Source organism: Ornithorhynchus anatinus, chromosome 14 (assembly GCF_004115215.2).
Source record: "Ornithorhynchus anatinus isolate Pmale09 chromosome 14, mOrnAna1.pri.v4, whole genome shotgun sequence".
NCBI lineage: Eukaryota > Metazoa > Chordata > Mammalia > Monotremata > Ornithorhynchidae > Ornithorhynchus > Ornithorhynchus anatinus.
In genome coordinates, this window is record NC_041741.1 from 33485619 (window position 1) to 33509973 (window position 24355).

Below are 24355 nucleotides of genomic sequence, written 5' to 3' on the forward strand. Positions count from 1 at the left end.
TTTGCATCAGATCCAAGACAAGTTCTGTCTCAGACTGTTCCAGGTCTGATGGAAATGAACTGATTTCCATCAGACCGTGGATGAAATCCAACTTGTGTAAATGCACTCCAGACAAGCCTGAAAGAGTTATTCTCTTTGTCCCTTCAGCACCTGGCACTCTCAGGTCAGGTAAAATGCTGAGCTGCCTTGAGCAAACCCGCTTTCAGATCCTCAAACTCCCCACTGAACACATAGGAGAAACAGCATAGCCAGAAGAAGCAGTGTTGCCTAGTTGACAGAGCACGGACCTGGGAGTCCAAGGAGCTGAGCCCTGCCACTCGTCTGCTGTGTGACCTTGGGCAAACCACTTTTCTGAGCCTCAGTTCCCTCATCTGTAAGATGGGGATTGAGACTGTGAGCCCCATTAGGGACAGGGATTGGGTCCAACCTGATTAGCTTGTAGATACCCCAGGGCTTGGAACAGTGCTTGAGTAAGTGCTTAAGAAACACCATAATTATTATTATTATTACACACGAGGTCCCTTCCCAACCTTATGACCAGGATGAATGAATTATTTTTCTGGGAAACAGTATGCCCCGGATCGTCTCCTGAGTTTACGCTTCCTCACTTCTTGTGGGTGACCCTGAGGTTGGGATGGAGTATTTGGGATATTAGCCCAGCACTCTGAGTTGTTCTTACAAAAGGACTGGGCAGGGAAAAGGAAATCCAAGCATTTGAATAAAGGAAGCAGAGAACAGGAAGGTGGCCAGTGCCAGGTAGGTTGAACATTTTAACTGGGAGAGAACCAATTTCTAGGTTATACCAAGTAGAGACAGGGATTGTCCCGGCTACACCAGGAGGCATGGAGGTATGGGCTACCTCTGACATATTGTCTATCTGGGTTTGGCCTAGTTGCACATGTGATCACATTTGGGAAACAGCATTCCTAGTGGTTAGAGCACAGGCCTTGGAGTGAGAGGGACCTGGGTTCTAATCCCAGCTCTACCACTTGTCTGCTGCTTGACCTCAAGTAAGTCACTTCACTTCTCTGTGCTTCAGTTACCTCACCTGTAAAATGGAGAATAAGACTGTGAGCCCTGTTTGGGACATGCATTGTAATCAACCTGGTTATCTTGTATCTACCCCAGAGGTTAGAACAGTGCCTGACACATAGTTAGTGCTAAACAAATACCATAAAAAAAAACCAGAATGAAGAGAGGAAGACTGAGACTTATGCGTCACTTTTTTCCCATACAGCAGTAGAGTATTATCAGTATTAGCAGTAGAGAAGCAGCGTGGCTCAGTGGAAAGAGCCCGGGCTTGGGAGTCAGAGATCATGGGTTCGAATCCCGGCTCTGCCGCTTGTCAGCTGTGTGACTGTGGGCAAGTCACTTCACTTCTCTGTGCCTCAGTTACCTCATCTGTAAAATTAACTGTGAGCCTCACGTGGGACAACCTGATTACCCTGTATCTGCCCCAGCGCTTAGAACAGTGCTCTGCACCTAGTAAGCGCTTAACAAATACCAATATTATTATTATCATCATTAGCAGCAACACAATTAAACCAAGCGGACGGCTAGATATAGCATTAAAAAATATACAAAAGATCAGTGACTCCAGAATGAGACATTTTATTCATTATAATTAATCAATCAGTTGAGCACTTACTGAGTGCAGAACTCTATACTAAGCCATTGGGAGAGTACAGAGCAAGAGTTGGAAGACATGTTCCCTGCCCACATGAAGCTTACAGTCTAGAGAGGGAGACAGACAATATAAATAAATAAGCTCCATTCTTTTCCTGGGTTACTTCTTTTCCTTCCACCCTTCTCCATCTTATGTTCGGACAGTATTGTGGAAGTGAGCAGACCCTGAAAAGAAGGAGAGAGACCAAGAAGTCTTTCTTTCCAAGGAAGTTGGAAAGAATAGAGAGGAAAGTAACTTTCAATGTGGAAAGAGGGCAGAAGTTGACACTGTAAAGAACGAACAAAAAACAAACGATAAAGAAGCAAAAAGAAGACAGTGAGAAGGAAATGTGAATTTCTACAAATTTACAGGGAATTTATATCTCAGTATTATGTTCAGTTTGTGAAATTGTTTTTTTCTCATATTACAAAGTTTGTCTTCATCAACACATGCTTTGGGAAAAAGAAATCTTTCCCTGTCTTTTCAAACGTTTTCTCGTGAAATGGTTCAGGCTTTAAAAAAGGTGACAATAATATTTAGCACTCACAGCGTTTTTTAAGGCGTATACATAATTAGATGGTTTATGAATTTTAATTTTGCCACCTTAGTTCTCTTTGCAGCTTCTTGGTAACCCAGCTGATAGAGATTTGCAACAGCAAATCCAAATTTCGCTTCTTCCTCACGCATTGTGTAAATCGGCACATGAGATTTTGAAAGCTGCTGTGCAACATAAATCTTGCAAAAATCACAGTATGCTAAGCCTTGGGAAAAGAAATTCTGCTTTCAAATAATTATTCCCAAACACTTGCAAATGATGTCAAAACAGGCTACTGGTAAATGTCAAAAAGAGAAGTGAACCTGGAAAAATCCAATTTGATCACCCCAAGATCTAGGAAAAAACGTCTCTGATGTGAACTAAGTAAGCTAAGCAACAGAAATTTTCCCTCAGATATTAAAATTATATTAAAAGCCACATTTGACAGTGAATGCTCAGCATATGCATATATGAAAGCAAAACAACAGAGCATAAAGGAAGCTGAGGGGAGAGATAAATGAAACTAACACAGCGGGAGAAGAGGAAGTGAAGGAAACTGAGTGAGATGGGCTCCGTTGGAACAAGCGTGGGAGAGAAAGCAAAGCAAGGGGGTCAAAAGGAGAAGAGAGAGAGCAGATTGAGGGAAGAGATGGCTCACTAAGCTCAGAAAATGGAGAAGACCCTCCCAGATGAATAAAACTTTCCTAAATTTAGAGGGTGATAATTGCGGTACTGTCGAACTGTACAAAACTCTGGGGTAGATACAAGATAACCAGCCCATATGGGGCTCACAGTCTAAGTAGAAGGGAGAACAGATATTGAATCCCCATTTTGCAAACAAGGGAACTAGGGCACAGTGAAGTGATTTGCCCAAGGTCACACACAGACAAGAGGCGGAGCTGGGATTAGAATCCAGGTCCTCTGGCTCCCAGGCCCGTACTTTGGCACGGTAGAGTAGGAGTTGAGTGAAAGCAGTAGTGGATAACAGATACCCAGATGCAAATTATTATTGCTATCAATATTATTATTATTACTATACTCATTAGGCACTTGTGCACTATATTTGTTAAGCATTAAGGAGAGGGAGGAGGGAGAACGGGTATTGAATCCCCCTTTTACAGTTGAGGAAACAAGGCACAGAGGAAGTAAAGTGAATTCTCCAAGTCAGCCAGCAAGCAAATGGCAGAGTCAGGATTCGAATCCAGGTTTTCTGACTCCCAGACCCGTACTCTTTCCATTAGGCCACGCTGCTTCTCTATTGGTTTGTGATCTGCCTCCTTTGTGGAGTCCCTGCCCCACCCTGCGATGAATCGGGACAGTAGGCTCTGATTAAGTGACAGATGGTTTGCTTCCTAAGGAGTTTCCGCTCCCTCACCTTGCCCTCTATGTAACTGGTCCCCAACGATAACTCCCCCACTGATTGATCTGCCGCAGTCGTGGGAGAGTCTTAGGGTGCTCAGGGTGGGGAGGAGGAGGAAGAGGGAAGAGCAAAGTCCAAAAGCCAGGCAGTGTGGGGAGGGGAAGGCAGAGGGAGGACTGTGTGTCTGGATGTCCTCTGTATCTACCTGCACCCTACACACTCCCACTGCATACTCCACACCTAACGAAACCACTCACAATCGCTGTCCAAACAGAAATGGCAAAGAGAGATTATAGAGCCAAGGGGAGGGAAAATAAGACAGGAAAACACCAGCGAGAGATACATCATTGAACGCTTAGCAAGAAGACTATTGTATTGTTTTTAAACTTCCAGTTTCCTCTCTAAGTGCAAAATGCTTTAGAATTTTTTTTTTCATCAGGCTTCAGGGGCCAATCCTAATCAAAAAGTTTGGCCCATGGATTTTTAATTTTTTTTTTTTTAAATGAAGAGCTAGAGTCACTCAAAAGTGAGTTTGTCCCAAGGCACTGAACAACAACAGCATCAAAAAATCCTGGCACATAACTAGGGCAGGACGGCAGAGAAAGCACTTTCCAAATGGCGTCAGTGCCATAACGAAATCACCAGAACTGAACCCACAGCAGAACCTATATAGAGAGCAATTCCTACCACCAAATGTATGCCAGTAAATATAACCATCCCCAGAATATCCACGCTCACCCTCACTGAAACATAATTGGTGAAGAAAATTGAGGGACTGAATTTCGAAGTTCCAGGTAGGGGGCAGATAGCTAGGAAGGCAAGGGCTTTCACCACTGGTTTTGTTTTTTTGCATTTTAAATGGTATTTAGGTGCTTACTACGTGCCGGCTATGGGGTAGGTACAAGCTAGTCAAGTTGGACAACTCCATATCTCACATGGGGCTCATGGTCTTAATCCTCGTTTTACAGATGAGGGAACTGAAGCTCAGAGAAGTTAAGTGACTTGTCCAAGACCACACACAGCACGCAAGCAGACAAGTCCTCTAGACTGTAAGCTCACTATGGGCAGGGAATGTGTCTGTTACACCGTACTCACCCAAGCACTTAGAATAGTGGTCTAAACACAGTAACCGTTCAACAATTATGATTGATTGACAGTTGACTGGCAAAGCGGCCAAGCTGGAATTAGAACCCAGGTCCTTCTGACTCCCACTGCTGCTTCTCACTTTTCACCCTCATCACGGCCTCCCGGATATCGGAAGCGGTGAACCATTGCATTGAAAAGATGTTTTGCTATTCATCGAGGATCGCTTTCCTCTGTGAAAACTTCCAGCCGCCCAGCACTAAGGTTGCTTGAGAGTAGTGGCGTCCCTCGTCCTCCTTCTCGATCCTGGGGGCATTTAGCAAACATCTGGAGTGGGATGCAATGTTAGTGGAAAGAGAACACGGGCCTGGGAGTCAGAAGGCCTGGGCTCTACTCCCAGTTCCACTACTTACATATTGAGTGGCCTTGGGCAAGTCACTCTACTTGGCCACCATTTCCACTTCTTTAAAATGAGGACGAAGTATCTGTTCTCCCTTCTTCTTGAACTGTAAATTTCCAGATGGAACAGGGATGGTGTCCAATCTGAAAGTTTCCAGATGGAACAGGAACAGGGTCCGATCTGAGTATCTTATTCAAACTCCAGCACTTAGCACAGGACTTGTTAACAAAGTAAGAACTTGATATCAAGAAATCAATCCATCAGAGGTATTTATTGAGAACTTATTGTCTGCAAAGCACAGTACTAAATGCTGGGGAGAATACAAAGATAAGAGAATTGGTAGACATATTCTCTGCCCACAAGGTGCTCACAGCTTAGAATACAAATGTAATGAAGGGGTATTATTTCAGTCTTTTGCATAAAGTATAGTATAAAATATAAAGTTCCTGGGAAATCATTATCAAGGCAGATGTGTCACCTCAGGACTAATTAATCAATCATTCAATCAATGGTGCTTATTGAGTGCTGACTATGTGCAGAACCCTGTACAAAGGACTAGGGAGAGTACGATACAACAGAGTCGGCAACCCAGGTCAACTCCAGCTAGAGAACAGCTGTCTTTGATCAAATAGCAAGAAAAGGCTCTGAGCTGCTTAAACTAGTCACCCATGTTCTGATCTTAAAGTAGAAAATATTTCTGCCCTAGCTTCAACTTCTCATTCCACTGATAGGTTACTTTGCAGCTCCATGTAGAATTCTGATTAAACCCATTGTCAAACAAGGGAGCTAATCTGGATCTGATTTGTCATCATTTCATCTGCTTCTGGTCATTTAGACCTGAGCAGGTTAATATTTCATATTGAAGCCCAAATGTTAAATTAGATACAAAGTCAAATAAATTCAAATACGATGATTTTATTTCCACATCCATTTCCATTTATGTGGGTCATTTCCTGTAATGTCTGCATTTTTCTGGCAGTTAGGGAATTTCAAATGAATGCTCTGGTAAAACCCTTCACCGAGTTTCAAGCAGAAATAAGATTTTGATAGAAATGGTCAAAAAGAATGGATTTTTGAGTAATGTACTTGCCTAGTGCATTAAAATGAAGTCTCTGGCCAAACTGGAATGCAAACATAGCACAGCTCTTTACCTAACACATTTTAAGGGGAAAATAAAGTATATCACCGGGGAGAGTGTCAAATGTAGTTAGCAGAAGGCATTGCCTATGGGGAAATTTCATGAAGGGCCCTGGGCAATGCAGAGTGTTAGAGATGGTAGGGGAAACGAATAGTCAGAGACTTGTGCCTCAGTTTCCTTTTTGGGTTAGAGAGAGAACACACACTAAACGTGCCTGCTTCTCTGACTGAAAAAACAGATGTACACAAATGGTGTGCATAAAAATAGCCACGGCAATAATGTTTATTAAATGCGTACAACATGTGAAGCACTGGACTGAGAAATGGGGAGAGAACATAGCTGTCACACTGCCCCAGGCACTTGTCATATTCCTGCTTGAGGACTTCAACAGCATCAGACCCAACCCCCATAGCACAGGAGCAAAGACTTCATCTCTTGCACAAAGGCTGCTGCAGAGGCCAATCAATAATAATAATAATAATGTTGGTATTTATTAAGCACTTACTATGTGCAGAGCATTGTTATAAGCGCTGGGAAGATACAGGGTAATCAGGTTGTCCCACGTGAGGCTCCCAGTCTTCATTTTACAGATGAGGGAACTGAGGTACAGAGAAGTGAAGTGACTTGCCCACAGTCACACAGCTGACAAGTGGCAGAGCCGGGATTCAAACCCATGACCTCTGACTCCCAAGCCCGGGCTCTTTCCGCCGAGCCACTTTGCTTCTCCCTTGTTTGTACCACGCGGACAATAATAACTGTTATGGTATTTGTTAACTTCTTACGTGCCAAGCACTGTACTAAGTACTGGGGGTAGATACAGGTGAATCAAGTTGGACTCAGTCTGTGTCCCACACGAGGCTGGCAGTCTTAATCCCCGTTTTAGAGATGAGGTAACTGAGGCACACAGAAGTTAAACGGCTGCCCAAGGTCACACAGCACACACGTAATGGAATGGGATTACATCGAAGGTCCCTTCTGACTCCCAGACGTGTGCTCTATCCACTAGGCCACGATGCCTCTCCTAGCCGGCTCCCACTCATGCCGAAGAGACCCCAACCCCCTACTGCACCCGTGAGGACTCCAGCCCCACTTAGCAAAGAGGTGGAGCCACCATTTTGACTCCTCTGATTCTTTTCTAAATCTAAAGATGGGGCGGGTTTGGTTATGCTACGCTTCCTTCCAAAAAAAAAAAAAAAACCTGAGAGGGCAAGTCAGTGGATCGCCCCCACAATGTCAAGCCCATCAATCAATCATATTTATCGAGTACTCGTTGTGTGCAGAACACCGTACTAAGCACTTGGAAGAGTACGATTAAAAAAAGAGTTGGTAGTCATGTTCCCTACGCACAAGGAGGCAATTATCTGTGCCGCAGTTACCTCCTCTGTAAAATGAAGATTACGACTGAGCCCAACGTGGGACAGAGACTGTGCCCCACCTGCTTATCTTGTAACTACCACAGACCATAGTACAGTGCCTATTCCTCAGTAAGCACTTAAATACCATTAAAAAAACGGAGCTTAGATTCTAGAGTCCATAATAATAATGGTATTTGTTAAGCCCTTACTATGTGCCTGGCACTGTACTAAACGCTGGGGTGGATACAAGCAAATCGGGTTCGACACAGTCCCTGTCCCATGTGGGGCTCACAGTCTCGATCCCCATTTTACAGAAGAGGTAACTGAAGCACAGAGAAGTGAAGTGACTTGCCCAGGCCACACAGCAGACAGGTGGTAGAGCTGGAATAGGACCCATGACCTTCTGACTCCTAGGCCTGTGCTCTATCCACTATGCCAGGCTGTCTGTTTAATTAGAATCCATGTATGGGCCAACAACATAATTAAATCACTTGTCCCTCATTCTCAGGACTTGTAATTTTATATGTCTCCCTTCACTTCAAGAACATTACCCACCCGGAAAGCAAAATAAATCATCCTAGTTACTTTCCTTTCACTTCCTTCTTTCCCACATGATGAGGCTGTTGGAAAAATGCATTCAGATCTGAAATGTGGTTATCATTTATATATTTTGCCTATATATATATATATATAAGCAAAATCTGAATGTAACCATGAGTTCTAATTTAGGATTTTCTATCAATGCTATTCAATTTAAATAGCATTTACCTAGCCCCTACTGTGTGTGCAGAGCAGATAGAGAGGTGAACAGGAGAGTATTAATAGAGATAAAAGACAAGGTCCCTGCCTTCCAGGAGCTTACAATATAGTGGTTGACTCAATTGCTTGAACAATAGTCATTCATCTTCTCTGTTCCTCATCTTATTGGAATAAAAGTCAGCTCTATACAGCAATGACTAACATGCCAGCTTGTTAAAAAATAAGCAACATAAAAAAATATCTGCCCTGGGGATTCAAAGTTGGCATTTCTAGCCACGAGACGTGTTATCCCAGAAAGCCAGCTTCGCGCCAATCTCTTCCACATGATGCAAACATAAAGAGCCTCGTTTTTTGTTATTTTCTACCTGCCGTGCCTGAAGCTGTATTTGATTTGCCTCTCTGTTCCACAATCTCCACAAATCCCCTCATGAAGCTGGTGAAGTTTTCAAGCTGTGGTAACAAATGCCATATGCTAACCCCCACTGGAGAGATGAGCGTTTCCTTTTGTCTGTCGTAAACCTTCCACCTCCACGCTTCAGTGGGGACCCAACTTATTCTGTTGTGGAAGGCTTTAGCGAGAGACAAACACGTCCAACCCGCCTCCTTTCTGTCTTTATCTGTCTAGACTGGAGTCCTAATGTTTTTCCCAGTCCTTCCTCCTTCAGAAACTTCCACGACCTCCAATCGTCTTGGATATGCTCCTTTGAGCGTTCTCTTCACTGTGATAACTAGAGTCCCTTTAGATTGTTGTCCCTCTATTTATTGAGTCTTTCTAGACTGTAGGCTTGGTGTGGACAGGGAAGGTGTTTACCAGCCCTGTTATATTGTACTCTCCCAAGCGCTTAGTAGAGTGCCCTGGAAACACTAAGCTCTCAATAAATACGGCTGATTGAGCGCTTACTGTGTGCGTGAACTCCCTAAAATGTAGTGGCCAGAACTGTGCTCAGTTTGAAACCCACATTTATCATCATGAAAACATTCGAAGCAATCCTGAGCAGTGATACCCAGAGCATTCAGGTTGGCTCCCTCACTTTTCTTCTTGAAGGAGCTAATAATAATGACTCCAAGATCTATTCCTTCAGTTATTAAAGTAGCTCAGAAGTCTCTGCCAGGGTGTTGTAGGGTGGACCAAGCTGTCGAACTCTGATATCAGAAACCAGCACCATCATCCCCCTCCTCATCCTCAGCTCTCCTGTTGCCGCGCCTTCCCGGAGCTTGGCGGGCAAAGACTGAAGCGGCAGCAGCAGGTTACCACAAAATATAGAATGCTGGTAAGACTGTGGCTTCTGTGAATAATAGACTCCTAGGCTGTAAGCTTCTTGTGGGCAGGGAGCGTGGCTCCAAACTCTGTTACATCTTGCTCTCCATAGTGCTTAGTACAGTGCTCTACATACAGTAAGCACTCAATAAATACCAGTGATCAATTAAAAATGGTTACTCAACTACGTCGTATTGGTGCAGTTAATCACATCCATTTCTGTTCTTGTATTCTTAGGTTTTTGTGTCAGCGTGGTCTGGTGGAAAGAGCGTGCGTCTGGGGGTCGGAGAACTTAGGTTCTAATCTCAGCTCCACCACTTGCCTGAAATGTGTCTTTGGGCAATTCACTTAAATGGGAAATTTCACTTAATTTGAACAATTCCTCTGTACCTCAGTTTCCTCATCTGCAAAATGGGGATCCTATACCTGTTCTCTTTCCTACTTAGACCATGAAGTCTCCCTCTGCTTGAAAACTTTCTTTTATTTACAATGCCGCCTCTTGACTGATTTGGTCCCCTTGATCCCTCCCTTATGCCGACCTACTGGGGCATTCGGCAGCCCCACGGGTCTGCTTTAAAGGTTCCGGAAGCGGGTGCCAAGAGACGCTCTCCTAACTGCATCATTCGTCATTTGTAATAGCTGCTCGGGAGAGAGACAGAGACGAGTTGCTGGAAACAGAGCTCCTCTGTGAGTCAAAAGCATCATAGGGAGTTTGGAGTCCCAGTTTATCCCACCCTCAAAGATACTTCTTTTCAGAAATATTTCTAAAGTTGATAGTCCTGTCTTACTCAACCTGAGGATTGCCGGGAGTAGGAGAGGGCTTTGAAGACAATGGAAGTCGTGATCAAGCCGCAAAAATAATCACTATTTGGTTAACGCAGTAGGCCGTAAGCTCGTCACGGCCAGGGAACGTGTCTCTTTATTGTTATATCATATGTATTGAGAAGCAGCGTGTCTTAGTGGAAAGAGCACGGGATTGGGAGTCAGAGGTCATGGGTTCGAATCCTGCCTCTCCCACTTGTCAGCTGTGTGACTTTGAGCAAGTCACTTAACTTCTCTGTGACTCACTGACCTCATCTCTAAAATGGGGATGAAGACTGTGAGCCCCACGTGGGACAACCTGATTACCTTGTATCTCCCCCAGCGCTTAGAACAGTGCTTGGCACATAGTAGGCGCTTAACAAACACCAACATTATTGATTAGACTGTGAGCCCGTCAAAGGGCAGGGACTGTCTCTGTTACCGATTCGTCCATTCCAGGCTCTTAGTACAGTGCTCTGCACATAGTAAGCGCTCAATAAATACTATTGAATAAATACTATTGAATGAATACTCAACCAGGCATTTAGTACAGTGCTCTGCACACAGAAAGTGCTCAGTCAATACTATTGAATGAATGCAGAGCCTCTTTGTGGGCGGGGATCATGTCCACCTAACTACTGTATTGTACTCTCCCAAGCGATTAGTACAGGGCTCTGCATGCAGGAAGTGTTCAATAAATCCCACCGATCGACTGAGTGATTGATGGCTGGAGCAAGCGTTCAACACCATCCTAGTGGTTACAGCGGGGTGATAAGACTAGATAGAATAGATATAAGAATCAAGTCGGACACAGTCTTTTTTCTTTTTACATGGCATTTAAGTGGCTATTATAATAATAATAATGTTGGTATTTGTTAAGCGCTTACTATGTGCCGAGCACTGTTCTAAGCGCTGGGGTAGACATAGGGGAATCAGGTTGTCCCACGTGGGGCTCACAGTCTTAATCCCCATTTTACAGATGAGGGAACTGAGGCACAGAGAAGTTAAGTGACTTGCCCACAGTCACACAGCCGACAAGTGGCAGAGCTGGGATTCGAACTCATGAGCCCTGACTCCAAAGCCCGTGCTCTTTCCACTGAGCCACGCTGCTTCTCCAATGTGCTAGGCACTGTAATAATAATGATAATGTTGGTATTTGTTAAGCGCTTACTATGTGCAGAGCACTGTTCTAAGCGCTGGGGTAGACATAGGGGAATCAGGTTGTCCCACGTGAGGCTCACAGCTAATCCCCATTTTACAGATGAGGTAACTGAGGCCCAGAGAAGTGAAGTGACTTGCCCACAGTCACACAGCTGACAAGTGGCAGAGTCGGGATTCAAACCCGTCACCTCTGTCTCCCAAGCCCATGCTCGTTCCACTGAGCCACGCTGCTTCCCCATACGGCCCTCATCATCGACGGCCAGCATTTAAGGAGCACCTACTGGATGGCCAGCACTGTAATAGGTGTTTTCACTTATGAAATGGCGGGGGGAAGGGGGCGGAAGGGGGCAGGGTTTTTTCTCCCAAAGTGAGCCTGCAGCAGAAGTAAGTATTTCTTCTGGGGTTGGCTTGGAACACATCTGTGAGGCACACAAGTGACGGTCGGGGAAATTGTACTTAAAGAATATTTGATTTCCCATAATAAAGAGAAAAATGATGATTTTGATGCTCCATTCATTACTTCTGCCGGGTAAAATAAAACCTAAAGAATCTAAGATTTTGAAGTATTAGCAAATTACCTACGGAGCCTTAGGATAAGAAATACACATATGAATATTAATAGCGTAATATGCTCTGCTTGTAAAAATCCATCTTGCCCAGTAAGCTTTAATTGAACATATTATTTTTACCTAATGCTAACCGGAGGAGGAAAACAGAAAATTTGCGTGCAGATGAAGATTAAATATTTTCTTATTCTCACGGCTGCACATTTTGAATTACAAAGTGTGACTCTTTTGGATTTCACTATGTACTTCAAAGCTCCCGACAACAAAGATAAAATCAACTTTGAAAGAGGAAAAACGCTCAGTCTTGCTATTTCTCCAAATTATCATTATCCAAAAACATTTCAAAATTGAAGTTTAAGCTCAATAAACATGTATGTTTGGGTCAGGCAGCTTCAGGGACTAATCATTCCAACAGTTGCCTATTTCCATCCATCAGTCAATGGCATTTTCATTCATTCATTCAATCACGCTTATTGAGCGCTTATTAGGTGCCTGGAAGGATGGGCCAGGGAGTCCAAAGGACCTGGGTTCTAATCCCAGCCCTGCCACGTCTTCTGTGTCACCTTGGACAAGTCACTTGACTTCTCTCCGCCTCAATTACCTCATCTGTACTAAGCACTGGGGTGGATACAAGAAAATTGGGTTGGACGCAGTCCCCGTCCCATGTGGAGCTCACAGTCTCAATCCCCATTTTAGAGATGAGGTAACCGAGGCACAGAGAAGTTAAGTGACTTACCCAAGGCCATACAGCAGACAGATGGCAGAGCTGGAATTAGAACCCCTGACCTTCTGACTCCCAGGCCCTTGCTCTAACCACTACATCATGCTGCTAACAGATACTATCATTATTACTATTACCATTAATATCTATCTGTTCATACCTAAACTGTAGAGAAGCAGCGTGGCTCAGTGGAAAGAGCACAGCCTTGGGAGGCAGAGGTCATGGGTTCGAATCCCGGCTCTGTCACTTGTCAGCTGTGTGACTGTGGGCGAGTCACTTCACTTCACTGTGCCTCAGTTACCTCATCTGCAAAATGGGGATGAAGACCGTGAGCCTCACCTGGGACAACCTGATTACCCGGTATCTACCCCAGCGCTTAGAACAGTGCTCTGCACGTACTAAGCACCTAACAAATACCAATGTTGTTATTATCATTAGTATGCTAAGAGTCTTCGAGGAAGAACAGTTTTCTGACAGTTCAAGCTTCCAAACAGTAAAGTTCAGGCAGCTGTTTCTGGGATTTAAATTGGGCAGGGTGACAGAGAGAAGATCTTATAGGACACAGACCTGATCCCCTTTGGGGCTGAGGTGAAGCAGGTCAACAGTGGCAGGCAGAAAAAAACGTTTTCTTCATTTCTTTCTTTGAACCATTAGCTCCTAGGCGTACACCAGTGAAAGGCACTTGTCAACCTTCATACCTTATACATTAAATGCTATGTTTCTAGGCATGAACACCCCATACAGCTCAAAGCCCTCAGCAAGAGACCAAGAGATTTCAATCAAAATTAATTAAAGAATTCCCAGTGCAGAATCCCCACATTTTCAGAGTCTTCTTTCACTGAAGCACATTTGAATATCCTGGCCTCCTTTTATTCCATCCACCTTTTGTCACTAGTATAAGCCACAGAGAGCTCCGGTTACTGATATTTTTTCCAGAATATTTAGCATTTTAAAGAGTTGGTTTGGGTTCTATCTGGTGAAGTCTGAAGTCTGAGTTCCTATTTCTAAAAATAAATAAGTTCTAAAGTTGTGTTTAAAAAAAGAGTTAAGACTTCTTAGGCATCAAAAGGCTCTTATGAAAGCAGCATGAAAAAGCAATGTAAATTATTCACATTGAAATAACACTTGGGTTAAGAAGTTGCATGGGTTTAAAATTTCAAAGGGAAGGTATATAGGAAGGCTGTGTGGGATTTTGAACAGTCTCCAGGTTGAAAGTTGGCCTGAATGCAAGAGATCACTTTCTTAAAAATAACGGTAAGCAAAATGTAAGAGCCAAAAAATACCAAACAAATAAGTTTCCAATAGATCTCGGTCAACTGGAGCGCGGACAGAGAAAAGGGAACTTCGTATCACCGATTACTCCACAAAGAACCCCCCGATCGTGTTATTTTTAAATTCAACCAATTTCACAAATCACATGTCCTTTTAAATCTGCTTTCTCTCTAAATCCCACGAACCCTAGCTTTTTCCGGGGAGGGGGAGAGGGGGAAACATTGTAACCCTTTCCAATTCTCCCTCCCACCAAGATTGTTGGATGCCATGACAACCAGTCAATGACATGAAATTCTACTTTCGTAGCGGCCATCAACTTGCAGGATGAGAAAACAGAATTTTCTTAAAAACCAAATGACCTCTTACTCTCCTCACATTTCCTGTTTATGGAAAGCTTCAGACCGTCAGAGTTCTGAAAAAAATGGGGGTCTTAATCCTACAAAATTGGAAAAAGGATGAGCTTCCAACACCTTAACTTTTACACATCCAATCTGCTGTCTATACATCGAGCGATGCTTTTTCTAAATTGCTAATTTTGTCAAACCATCTGAACTCAGACACTCCACCTTTCCACTGGGCTCTGTTATGCAGCTGCAGTTATTCGTGTCCAAGTAACTCCTTAGAAATAACGAGGAACACTGCCCAGCATAAGTTAATAATTAATTAGGGGGTCTTTCTGCTATGAGCCATTGGCTATTTGTTCTGAGGAGTAACTTGTACTTGAATAGAAGCTGAAGAATACAGCCACATCCTTGAGGAAAATACTCTCCAATTAGATTAGACTGTACAAACATTCTCCAATTATAATTTAGCTGACAACTCTGTTGAGAGCGGATGAAGAGGAACAGTGCTATTCAGACCTTCTAGGCGCCGTGGATTCTGCGGGGAGTAAACTTTTTTATGGGTAAAATATGCAGGAGAAACAACACACGGGGAGAAAGAAGACTAAGGAAACTCTCTTATCACTGTTCTCTTTACAGACTTTTTCTGTCAAACCAATGTACAAAAAAGTTGTTGAACCAAGTGCTCTGCGCTCAATATCTACAACCTATTGATTGATCGATTCACATTTTATCAGGCCGATGCCGAGCATCTGGACAGAACCTATTTTTTGCCATTGTCTGTTGCTACGTCTTAGCACTCATATTCCATTTTTATACTTCAAAGCAGTCTCTGTTCACTTTTATTCTTGTATCCTCGAGGCAACCCCGTGCAAAGTTAGCAAGGAAAATCCCCAGATCCAAGATAGGGTAAGTCTAGTCCCCTTAGCGACGAAAAGAGTGACAGAGAGAGTTCAGAAAGCAGAAAGGCAGATTTAGAGATACCAAGAGACGGGCACATGCTCTACCTTATATTTAAAGATAACCGCACTGATCAGTGATGGTAAAATATAACGGTGAGCCTGAGTTGTCTGAAAAGGTCTTATGCTGTTGCAGAATAATAATAATAATATTTTTATGCGCTTACTCTGTGCCAGGCACTGTACTAAGCGCTGGGGTGGATACAAGCAAATCAAGTTGGACACAGTCCCTTTCCCACGTGAGGCTCACAGTCTAAATCCCCATTTTAAAGACGAGGTAACTGAGGCACAGAGAAGTGAAGTGACTTGTCCAGGGTCACACAACAAAGTGGCAGAGCCCAAACTGGAACCCATGACCTTTTGACTCTCAGGCGCCTGATCTATCCACTACTCCACGCTGCATTAAGAATCTCTACTGCAGCTTGCCCACATATAAACTGTCATCTGTACTGACTGAAGTAATTACAGTTCGCAGGACCGGGATTCAGACTTCCACAATCTTCTTAGAGCAATCTGCATGAGAAGCTGCATGGTCTAGTGGAAAGAGCACAGCTCTGGGAGTCAGAGGACCTGGGTTCTAATTCCAGCTCCCCAACTTGCCTGCTATATGATCTTGGGTAACTCACATCTACTCAACTGTAAAATAGTAATGAAAGACCTGTTCTCTGCTTATTGTAATATCGTTCTCTGCCAAGCACTTGGTACAGTGTTCTGCACATAGTAAGCACTTGATACCTATGATTGACTGACTCCTACTTAGACCGTGAACCTCATTTGGGACAGGGACCGTGTCCAACCTAATAAACTCGTCTCTACCCCAGAGCTTAGAACAGTGTTTCATATTTAGTGAGCGCTTAACAAATATCATGATCCTCATCGTCGTCAGGAAGATCCACTCCTTTCTCAATTGTGCTGCGTCCCGCTTGTCTGTGGCCATCGTTATTATTATTTATTTATGGAGTTTCTTTAGCACTTACAATGTCAAACACTGTTCTGGGGTAGGTACAAGCAGCATGGCTTAGTGGGAAGAGCATGGGCTCGGGAGTCAGAGTTTGTGGGTTCTAATCCCAGCTCCGCCAGTTGCCAGCTGACTATGGGTAAGTCACTTAATTTCTCTATGCCTCAGTTACCTCATCTGTAAAACGGGGATGAAGACTGTGAGCCCCACATGGGACAACCTGATTACCTTGTATCTACCGGAGCGCTTAGAACTGTGCTTGTCTCATAGTAAGCACTTAACAAATATCATAAATTATTATTATTATCATCACTACAAGTCAATTAGGTCAGACACAGTCCCTGTGCCACAGGGGGTTTATTGTCTAAGAAGACGGGAGAACAGATATCTCCATTTTACAGATGAGGGAACGGAGGCCCAGAAAAGTTAAGTGACTTGCCGAAGGTCACGGAGCAAGCGATCGGCAGAGCCAGTGTGAGAAGCCACGTCCTTCTGCCTCCGGGGTCTGTGCTTTCTCCGCTAGGCCGTGCTGCTTCCAGCAGGCTAGTTTTTGCTATATACTTAGAGCATCCCCTCTGACTCCTGGCTTTTGGTCACCCTATTTCAGGACATCACTTGAGAAGCAAGCATGGTCTAGTGGAAAGAGCATGGGCCCGGGAGTCAGAGGACCTGGATTCTAATGCCGGTTCTGCCACTTGCCTGCTCTGTGACCTCGGGCAAGTCGCTTCACTTCTCTATGCCTCAGTCACTTCATCTGTAAGATGGAGATCCAATATTTGTTCTCCCTCCCCCCTAGACCGTGTGATCCATGGAGGCCAGTGACTATGTCAGACCTGATTTCCTCGTAGGTACCCCTGAGCTGAGTAACAGTAACACACAGTTACTAAGAACTTAAATACGACAATTATAATTCTTACTAATTGGAATGAGTGCTATGACTTTACATGGCAGCAGTTTCTCTGGATTGGAAGGTCTTGCCTTCAGAAGTGGAATGAGTATTGAAGAGAATATTGGAGCGTTGTGCCTTCTCTGAGGATTCTCTCCATTATAATGAGAGTAGATCATCTTCGCTCTTAAGAAGAACTATGATAATCGTTGCCGTTTATATGCCTTCAATAACATTAACCAATAGCCATCATATTGATGAAATACTCGCCCCGTGTCAAGACACCGCTAAATTCTAGGATTGATATAATCCTATTGGATATAGTTCCTTGCTCCTCCCTGAGCTCGCAATCAATCAGTGGCATTTATTAAGCACGTAATGTGTAGCGAGCACTGTACTAATCATTTGGGAGAGAACGATGCAGTAGAGTTAGGAGACAGGTTTTCTCTTCCCAATGAACTTGAGGTCTAGAGCGGGAGAGAGGTGATCTAAGAAAGAGGAAGAGCAGGTATTTATCACAATTTTACGGCTGAAAAAACTGAGGCAAAGAGAAGTGACCTGCCCAAGGTTATCCAGCAAACCAGATCTTGGACTAGAAGCCGGGTCACCTGATTCCCCTACCCATATACATTCTATGAGGCTTTGAACTGATGAAGTTCCATCTATCAGTCAATCATTGAGTATTTACTGAGCACTTACTGTGTGTCGCTACTGTTGTAGTTCACTTTCCCAAGCGCTTAGTACAGTGCTCTACACACAGTAAGTGCTTAATAAATACAATTGAATGAATGAATGAATGAATGCAAAGCTCTGTACGAAATGCTTAGGAGAGTTCAATACAACAGAGTTGGTAGACATTTCCTGACCACAAAGAATTCCTCTCCATTCTTCATAATTGCTGATCACCTTAAAGAACAAATACTGACTGATTTTATTTTTATTTTTGCAGGGGGGCAGATTTGTTAAGCGCTACTACGTGCCAAGCACTCTACTCAGCGCTGAGTAGAGACAAGATAATCAGGTTAGACCCAGTCCATGTCCCACCGTCTTAAAGCCCATTTTACAGATGAGGAAATTGAGGCACAGCGAAGTTAAATGACCTGCCCAAGGTCACACAGCAGACAAGTGACAGACAGAAAGCAATAATGTTAGTGAGGAAAGATTGAGAAGGCAGGAAACAAAATCAGGCTTAGCTAGAACAGGGTTTTGATTTTTAAACCAAAGAGTAGATCGCTCTGCTTCTTTATAGAAGAAGAGACTGTTGATGGAGAAGTCAAAAGGATAGGCTACACTGAACACCACACAACTGGCCCCATGGCGGACTTGAACTTCCAAAAGACCGTCTTCCGAGACTATCAGAGCATTGGAAATCTCTCTTTTTTCCAGAAAATGATATTGGAGAGAAAGTGCCCTATTTCTGGTGCCACTCTTGGGAGGACATTCACAGCTGCTAAAGCAGGTTGCTTGCATGAATTTTCTTTCAGTGGAAAGCATAGAGCTTTTTCTTTCTGCTCTCTCCTATACAACGGGGTCCCTAAGTACATGTCCTACAAAAGCAAGACTATTGCCTCTCAGTCGGTAACAGTGTCTTCTAATAGTATGGGGATGTAGCGCAAAATAATTCCCAGCTCAGATAATGACAACCCTCAATCCTTTATAAAAATTCCCACTCCCCAAGAGATCCTTATCATTCCACTTGACAAAGAATTTCATTCCAGGAACTCCAAATACTCCATCGGTGCAATACTCTAAGAAATGACCAAGCCTAACCTAATAACCTAATTCACATAACCAGTGATTTTCAAAAGGTGTTAGGCCTGGAGAAATATCTGGTCCGCAATGGGAATCAGTTCGCCTCACAATTTAACAGAGCTCCCCTGTGCCCAGCTTTCTACTGCTCCTCAAATCACTAAAGAAGCAGTGTTGCCTAATGGAAGGAACACACACCTAGGAGTCCGAGGACTTGGGTTCTAATTCTGCTCTGCCACTGGCCTCCTGTGTGACCCCGGTCAAGTCGCTTAACTTCTCTGCGTCCCACTTTCCTCATCCGTTCAATGGAGATTCAACACCTGTACTCCCTCGCGCTTAGACTGCGAACCCTGGTTGGGACGGAGACCGCGTCCGACCTGAATGCCTTTTAACTACCCCAGCCTTAGTGCAATGCTTGGCAGATAGCGAGTACTTAATACTATTTTTATCATTATACTGAGAGAAGCAACATCTCTCTGTCCTAAATACTTCCACACTGACCTTGCACACACACCCTCACAAACGCCAAACAAAAAGAGAACCGAAAGGGGAGCCGGAATCCTCGTTATTCTTTAAAGGGGACGCAATGTTGTTCTACCTCTTTGGGTTCTTGAGCTCCTGTTCATTTTCAATTCTATGCAACGCTTTGCACACACGAAGGGCTCAATAAATACCATTGAATGAATTCGGTATTAGGGAGTTGAGTCTTCTGACTCCATTAATTGGGCTCATATTTTAACAGGGAAAGATTACGCCAGGTCACAGTCATTTTTTGAGAAAGAAAGGCCGAGTTCTGTTGCCGAGTTCATTAGCTGGGTGCAGTTATTAAGGAAACACAGCAGCAGATGGCTTCAGGCTGCATCTTATCGATGTTAGGCTGCCACCCTGTGGCTCGCCACCCCAATCTGCTCTGCTCAATATTTGTAGGCCCAAAATGGTCACCTGGCCTTTAGGACGGAGGAACAGGCAGTGTGAGGGGAAGCCAAGATAATGCTCACTTCATTCACTTCCAGGGTGAGAAGCAGCGTGGCTCGGTGCAAAGAGCCCGCGCTTGGGAGTCAGAGGTCATGGGTTCGAATCCCCGCACCGCCGCTTGTCAGCTGACCGTGGGCAAGTCACTTCACTTCTCTGGGCCTCAGTGACCTCATCTGGAAAATGGGGATGAAGACTGGGAGCCTCACATGGGACAACCTGATGACCCTGGATCTCCCCCAGCGCTTAGAACAGTGCTCGGCACATAGTAAGCGCTTAACAAATACCAACTTTTTTTTTTTTGTAGAAAAACTTGCCAACAGGGCAGATCAAGGGGAATGAAATTATCAGTTGTAGTCATTGAGTACTTCTGTGTGTGGAACACAGTACGAAGAGCTTGGGACCTTACAATAGGGTCGGTAGACACAATTCCTGCCCTCAAGGAGCAGGTTATCACTTTCAAGGCAATAAATTGTCTCCTAATCCACCTCTTCAGATAAGAGATGATTTTCCTCTCCATAAGAGGAGAAGAAAAAACAGATTGGTACTCCTTATGTGTGGTTCCTCTTCCCTCGGGCTGCTTAGAGGAATCAGGGAAATCTAACAAATTGAGCCCACCCAGGACCCATGGTTGAGACCCACGTTGAGCTTGGTACCTTTCTCGCTTCTCCATCTCTAAGAGCCTCCTCAGAAAGGGATTCAGTAACTGCAGACAGATTACTGTGATCATCAACGGCTGCTCTGCGGCTACCACTTCTTTAGATGTCAATCCTGTTTCTTCTTAGAATACGCATCGCCTTCATCACCCTCACGATGCAGGACCCAAAGGCACAGGGGGAGGAGCTGAACGCCTCAAACTCTCTGACCTTGGAAAGAGTACTGAGCAGCTTTTGCAAAGTCAGCGGCATATCCAGCTGGGATCATTACCTTGGTTACTAATGAATGGGTACTTGTTGCATAATTGAAAACAAGCCTGACATCCTCCATTCATTATTGTCAGCAGAAGTGTGGGGGGGGGGGGGGGGAAGAGAGAGGGAGAGTAAACTGGATGCCAGCATTTTACAAGTCACTCTGGTCAATTTGCCCGTAGAAAATTTGGCCAATCATCAACAGCTGCCCTGCCTCTCCGAGCTGCTTCTCTAATCAACCCGTCGGCGCTGGAGAGAAAATGGTCATTCTTCCAGCTTCATTCAGAAGGTCAATGCAGTCCCAGGGTACAGCTAATTGGGAAGCGGGGAGAAGGGAGGGAATTCACATCACTCCTGCTAAGCAGGTGGTTTAAGCCTCAGTGTGTAGCTGGTGACAGCTAACAAAGACCTGATATTCTTTCCTTATTTTTCCGTGGAAAAATCCAAGTTTTTTGGTCAGCATTCCAGGGCTCAGAGTGGGTTGGCTGCTTCCCTGAAGCTTGTTGGTACCTTCAACCACGCTGAGAAAAGGAGTGACTTTATTCCTCCTTTTGATGCCACTCAAACATTCATTTGTCTTTCATTTATTCATTTATGTTCTCCTGCCAGTCCCTCTGAAAAGCTGGGTGGTAGTCTGATTTATCCAACCCCAGGTGGAAAGCCTCAAACAAGTAGAAGCCTTTTAGGGGCAGTTTATACCTGAGGTAAATAACAGATTCCTGTCCCAGAGTTTAGACTTGGTGGAAAAACTCCTTTCTCAAGTCTAACCTTCAAAAAGAAAATGAAAGGGAAGACTCACAGCTGTTTGGGTTTATGCATTAATTTTGACTAAGAGAAAGCAAGCACTAACTGCTTGTTTTCAAGAAAGAGAAAGCAGAACTCAGGGAGCAATAGAAACCTTCGTGTTCACCCAGTGGAAGAATGTGATACGGGGCATGATAGTTTAGCAAAGCGTTAAACACAGTGGATGCCAGGTGACCCACAGAACGGTCAAACTTTAGAGTGAAGTACGGCAATGACCCATTGGCTGCTCATTGGATGCTACTGATATAACATTAAATTCCATTTTCAACCACCAGTATGTTAGCGGTTCTTAAGTAAGAGAATTATCAGACTAACTCCCATGTGGATATTAAAAGATCATAACTCTTCAAAGATGAGAACCAGTGTGGCCTAATGGAAAGAGCATGGGCCTGGAAGTCTGTGGACCTGTGCTGTAATTCCAACTCTGCCAATCACTTGCTAAGTGACCTTGGGCAAGTCTCTTAATATCTCTGTGCCTCAATTTCCTCAAATGATAGTGTCCACCCTGATTAAGTTGTTTCTACCCCTGTGTTTAGAGAAGTGCTTGACACATAATATTTTGGGTTATTTATTAAATACTTACTATGTGCCAAGCACTGTTCTAAGCCCTGGATAGTAAGTGCTTAAATGTAATAGTAATAATAATAATAACTAGAGTATTGAGTCATGCCAGGCAAGGAAGTTACATATAAGGAACCATATCCTGTCACTTGGAAAGCAAATCAATGGCCAGAGAAATGTGAGTGTGAGGATGGATGGGCACAAAGAGCAACTCTGGTACAAGATGGAAAATGTGAATAAAAATCAGGTTGGACCCAGTCCCTCTCCTGTGGGTCTTGGGTCTCATGTTCTGAAAAGGAGAGACAATCAGTACTGAGGCCCTATTTTACCAATGAGGAAATTGAGGCATAGAAAAGTGACTTGCCCAAGGTTATACAGTAGGCAAGAGGCAGAGCAGAATTAGAACTCGTGTTCTCTGACTCCCAGGCCCATGTGCTTTCTATTAGACCACGCTGCTTCTACTCTCTCTCAGCTGTTCCTTATTAATATGGCTCCCACCCTCCTAAAGACAGTGTGATAGCAAGCAGGCACTACCCAAAAAGTCCCTCTCCCCCGACAACTACCATCCATGATAGGGAAGCTGTCTTTGGAAAGCACTAGAAAGTGACAATGGGATTTTATTATGTGGTTCACAATAACTAAATATATTGATTCTGCTGCCAACTGAATTAGTTCATTTACATTTAGAAAAGATTCGCAGAAGTTTTGCCTAGAAATAAATAAAACTATAATTCCAGAAACTGAACAAATAAAGAATAGGAGTGACCCCATGACCTTTTTTAGAGTACAAAACTAAATCGAGGCCTTCATCTCCACACACAGAGCCGCCACTTACGTCAGTAAAAACTGTGGGCCCCTCCTGAGAGCAGTAAAAGGACTTTACTGATATGATAAAACTTTCAACACTAGATAAAACGCTGAAAACAATCAAATCTATCTCACCGTGCACTCTCGAGTCCTAAGTGCCCATGAGCAGCGTCCAAGTCCAAATGCTTACCCATAAAATTGGATTGTTCGGCTTGTAATGTCATACACCTTAACTGATAGGAGTGAATAAATGCTTAAGGGACACGGAGAGAGTACTAGAAATTCTTTAGAACAAGAGTGTGTTTTCTTTAATAGTTTTATCACAGGGTGTGACGACTGGTCTGGGTAGCCTCACATTCTGGAGGGGGATAACGAAGCCAGAAGAGTTACTCCAAGATGTCTCTCCCTGCAGGAAACATAAATACTTAGCGGAGTCGATCAGAGAGAAGGATTGATTGGGAGGGCCAGGGAGTTGGAGAAAAAGACGCACATCCATCTTGAAGGTGAGTGGAAGTGAGCCGTGTGCCCTGGAGAGTGGGATCCAGGGAAAGGTGGTGCTGTGACCCCGGATGGACACGGGACACGGGGAGGGATCGGGTGAGGGTTAGGATACCTTGGAAGTTCAGTCTCCAGAGGTAGGACTTCAGAGGAGCAAGGTTCCTGCCCCTGATGGGGAAAAAAGACACTAAGAGACCCTACATCTGAAGATCTCAGAGAGGGTAAGGCCAGAACCTGAGCTAATCTGAGAGAAGAGAGGAAAGGATCGGGGGAACGTGGGCCCCGGGACACCTACAGGGAAGTATGGAGGGTCCTCAGGGAAAAGTATTAGATCTAAGAAAATGCATCTTGAACCAGAATTGATTTCATTGTACTGGTTTAAAAAACCATTAAAATTTTTTGAGAGCTCAGATCTTGGTGTCTGCCTGTAGTAGGAGGTAGAGGGGGATCTCCAGGGGCTGGGAATACACATGAAACCGAGGAGCGGCAGGATGGGGAGGGAGTGCTTTCTCCACAAGCTTTCTATAATCGGCCATAGGAGGGGTGGGTGATAGGCTAGTCCCCGATGACCCCTTCACCTTCGGAAAGATGACTGGGCTTCGGTCTAAGGGTGATGGCAGCAATAGGGGTGCAAGAATTTGGGAAACTCTGAACAGAAGGCCCCCGTACCTGTGTTAGGACAAAGGGAGAACTGGGCCGGGGGGGAGGGGAGGCAGTTAGGACCCAGTAGAGACTGGAGCAACCGGGAACAATTCTAAAGTGACTTCAAGGGCTCTTTCAGCCAAGGTTTAGGTCTGAAAACCTCCATCATATCAGTTTGATCAATCAATCATATTT

The 24355-nt window shown here is 44.2% G+C and overlaps 1 long non-coding RNA gene across 1 annotated transcript in view; it reads right to left on the reverse strand.

Annotated features, from left to right (window-relative positions):
* The window catches only part of LOC103170782, an 87660-nt gene extending 66884 nt beyond the window's left edge, over nucleotides 1-20776 (reverse strand). The window contains exon 1 of the long non-coding RNA XR_486396.4: nucleotides 20597-20776. This is a non-coding gene — a long non-coding RNA (uncharacterized LOC103170782). The remainder of the gene's footprint in view (nucleotides 1-20596) is intronic.
* Between the last annotated feature and the right edge of the window lie 3579 nt (nucleotides 20777-24355).